This window comes from Hordeum vulgare, chromosome 7H, assembly GCF_904849725.1.
Source record: "Hordeum vulgare subsp. vulgare chromosome 7H, MorexV3_pseudomolecules_assembly, whole genome shotgun sequence".
In the NCBI taxonomy this organism is placed as follows: Eukaryota; Viridiplantae; Streptophyta; class Magnoliopsida; order Poales; family Poaceae; genus Hordeum; species Hordeum vulgare.
The window spans coordinates 406,281,146-406,285,052 of NC_058524.1; positions in this window are offsets into that span (position 1 = coordinate 406,281,146).

Here is a 3,907-nt window from a genome sequence, read left to right on the forward strand (position 1 = left end):
GTCTATAAGAAAAGGTACCGAAAGGGCAGGTGAAAGTGGTTTTCTCCTGATCAAATTGTGCAACTGGTATTTGGGAGAAACCAGAATAACCGTCTAGAAAGCAGAAGTGTGTGTGTTTAGACAGTCTTTCTAGCATTTGGTCGATAAAAGGCAAAGGGTAATGATCTTTCCTAGTGGCTTTATTCAATTTCCTAAAATCGATCACCATCCTATAGCCAGTAATAATCCTCTATGGGATCAATTCATCCTTATCATTAGGGACAACGGTAATGCCTCCCTTCTTAGGGACGCAATGCACAGCACTCACCCAATCACTATGAGCAACAGGATATATAATACCCGCTTCCAGGAGCTTTAGTATTTCTTTTCTCACTACTTCTTTCATCTTAGGATTCAATCTCCGTTGATGATCATCAACTGGTTTGGAATCAGGATCAGTTTTGATTTTGTGCTGGCATAGAGTGGGACTAATGCCCTTAAGATCATCAAGAGTATATCCAATAGCAGCACGGTGCTTCCTCAGAGTTTTTAGTAATTTCTTTTCTTCATTCTATGAGAGGCTAGCACTAATAATAACAGGATATATCTCTTTTTTATCAAGATAAGCATACTTAAGAGTATCAGGCAACTGTTTAAGCTCGAACACAGGATCACCCTTTGGTGGGGGTGGATCCCCAAGAAGTTCAACAGGCAAGTTATTCTTAAGAATAGGATATTGTTCTAAGACAACCCTATCTATCTCATCCCTTTCATCCATATGCATATAATTTTCATGCTCAAGCAAGTATTGCTCTAAGGGATCAGTAGGAGGCACGGCAATATAAGCTAAGGCAATAGTTTCATACTTACTAGGCAACTCTTTTTCATGAGGTTGTCTACCAAACTTGGAGAAATTGAACTCGTGTGACACACCTTCAAAGCCAACAGTGACAGTTTGCTTCTCACAGTCAATATGAGCATTGACGGTATTGAGAAAAGGTCTGCCAAATATGATGGGACAAAAGCTATCTTGTGCGGTAGCAAGAACGAGGAAATCAGTAGGATACTTCGTTTTACCACACAAGACTTCAACATCCCTAACAATTCCCACAGGGCAGATAGTATCTCTATTGGCAAGCTCAATAGTGACATCAATAGGTTCTATCTCAACAGGTGCAATCTCGTCTTTGATTTCATCATATAAGGATTGAGGTATTGCACTACCACTAGCACCCACGTCACATAAACCATGACAGCAATGATCTCCTATCTTAACAGAAACCACAGGCGTGCCAACAACATGCCTATTTTGTCTCTAGCGTGAGGTTTAGCAATTCTAGCAGCATCTTCACAGAAGTGAATATGAAGTGAATATTATGTCCCTCAACATCGTCGGACACAAGATATTTGATAATAGAGATGCTAGGTTCAACTATAATTTGCTTAGGGGGTTCTAATGTAGCCTCTACTTATCACAGTTGAAACTTTAGAATGATCATTTATCCTAACAGGGAAAGGTGGTTTCTCAATGTAAGCACTGGGAACAACAGGATCATTATAGCCAATGACTTTCTCTTCAACTGGATTGGGTTTAACTACATTGACTCTAAAGTAGGATGATATATAAACCACTTCTCTTTGGGGAGATCAATATGAGCAGCAAATGATTCACACAGTGAAGCTACTATCTCAAAGTCAAGTCCATACTTAGCGCTAAAATCACTTAAGGTATATGTTTCAACAAAAGATTTAACGCAATTAAACTTGAAATGCATACCTGACTCCTTACCTTCTTCAAGCTCCCAATCTTGAGAGTTGCATTTAATTATCTCCAATAAATTCCATCTGAAGTCAATATCTCTCTTCATAAAAGAACCGGCACAAGAAGTGTCAAGCATAGTGCGATCATCATGAGAAAGACGAGCGTAGAAGTTCTGAATGATAATTTCTCTCGAGAGCTCATGGTTGGGGCATGAATATAACATTGATTTAAGCCTCCCCCAAGATTGGACAATGCTTTCTCCATCACGAGGCCAAAAATTATAAATATAATTCCGATCGCGATGTACTAAATGCATAGGATAAAACTTTTGATGAAATTCCAATTTCAACCGATTGTAGTTCCATGATCCAGTATCATCACATAGCCTATACCATGTCAACGCCTTATCCTTCAAAGATAAAGGAAAGACCTTCTTCTAGACCTCATCCTCGGGCAAACCTGCAAGCTTCAATAAACCAGAAACTTCATCTACATAGATTAGATGCAAGTCTGGATGTGATGTTCCATCTCCTATAAAAGGATTAGCCAGCAGTTTCTCAAGCATACCCGAAGGAAATTCAAAGAAAATATTTTCAGTAGGAGCAGCAGGTTGAGGAGCAACTCTTTGTGCTTCTGTTCGAGGTGAAGATACCCCAAACAAGCCCCTCAATGGATTAGTTTCCATAGTGACAAGTGACAATAAATTTCAGCACACTATATGAATGTTCCCTTACCAAGTTCCACTTACCAAAGGCGCTTCACTCCCCGGCAACGGCGCCAGAAAAGACTCTTGCTGACCCACAAGTATAGGGGATCAATCATAGTCCTTTCAATAAGTAAGAGTGTCGAACCCAACGAGGAGCAGAACGATCAGACAAGTGGTTTTCAGCAAGGTAAAATCTGCAAGCACTGAAATTATCGGTAACAAGTGATTGTGTGGTGAGATGATTCGTAGCAAGCAACAAGTAACAAAAGTAGCAACGGTGCAGTGATACGTCTCCAACGTATCTATAATTTTTGATGGTTTCATGCTATTATCTTGTCAAACTTTGGATGTTTTGCATGCTTTTTATTTATTTTCTGGGACTAACTTATTAACTCAGTGCCAAGTGCCAGTTCCTGTTTTTTTCATGTTTTTGACCCCTTTCAGAGGAGATTTTGAAACAGAGTCCAAACAGAAGAAAATCCCCGAAAAGATTTTTTTTTTGAACGGGAGAAGATCGGAGAACTTGGGAGCCAAGCCAGAGGAGATCCAGGGGCCCCACAAGCCCCCACCCTGCGGCCACGGGGGCCGCGCCATCCAGGCTTGTGGACCCCCTGGAGGTCCCCTGACCTAGATCTTTTGCCTATATAATCCCATAAATTCCATAAAAAATCAAGAGATCATCGCAATCGTTTTTTCGCCGCCGCAAGCTTCTGTCTCCGCAAGATCCCATCTGGGGCACGTCCTGGTGTCCTGCCGGAGGGGGGATTCGGATACGGAGGGCTTCTTCATCAACACCATGACCTCTCCGATGATGCGTGAGTAGTTCACCATAGACCTACGGGTCCATAGCTAGTAACTAGATGGCTTCTTCTCTCTCTTGGATCTTCAATACAAAGTTCTCCATGATCTTCATGGAGATCTATCCAATGTAATATTCTTTTGCGGTGTGTTTGTTGAGATCCGATGAATTGTGGATTTATGATCAGATTATCTATGAATCTTATTTGAGTTTCTTCTGATCTCTCTTATGCATGATTTCATATCCTTGTAATTCTCTTCGAGTTGTGGGTTTTGTCTGGCCAACTAGATCTATGATTCTTGCAATGGGAGAAGTGCTTGGTTTTGGGTTCATAGCGTGCGGAGACCTCACCCAGTGACAGAAGGGGTAGCGAGGCACGCATCGTGTTGTTGCCATCAAGGGTCAAAAGATGGGGTTTTCATCATTGGTTTGAGATTATCCCTCTACATCATGTCATCTTGCTTAAAGCATTACTCTGTTCGTCATGAACTCAATACACTAGATGCATGCTAGATAGCGGTCGATGTGTGGAGTAATAGTAGTAGATGCAGAAAGTATCGGTCTACTTGTCTCGGACATGATGCCTATATGCATGATCATTGCCTTAGATATTGTCATGACTTTGCGCGGTTCTATCAATTGCTCGACAGTAATTTGTTCA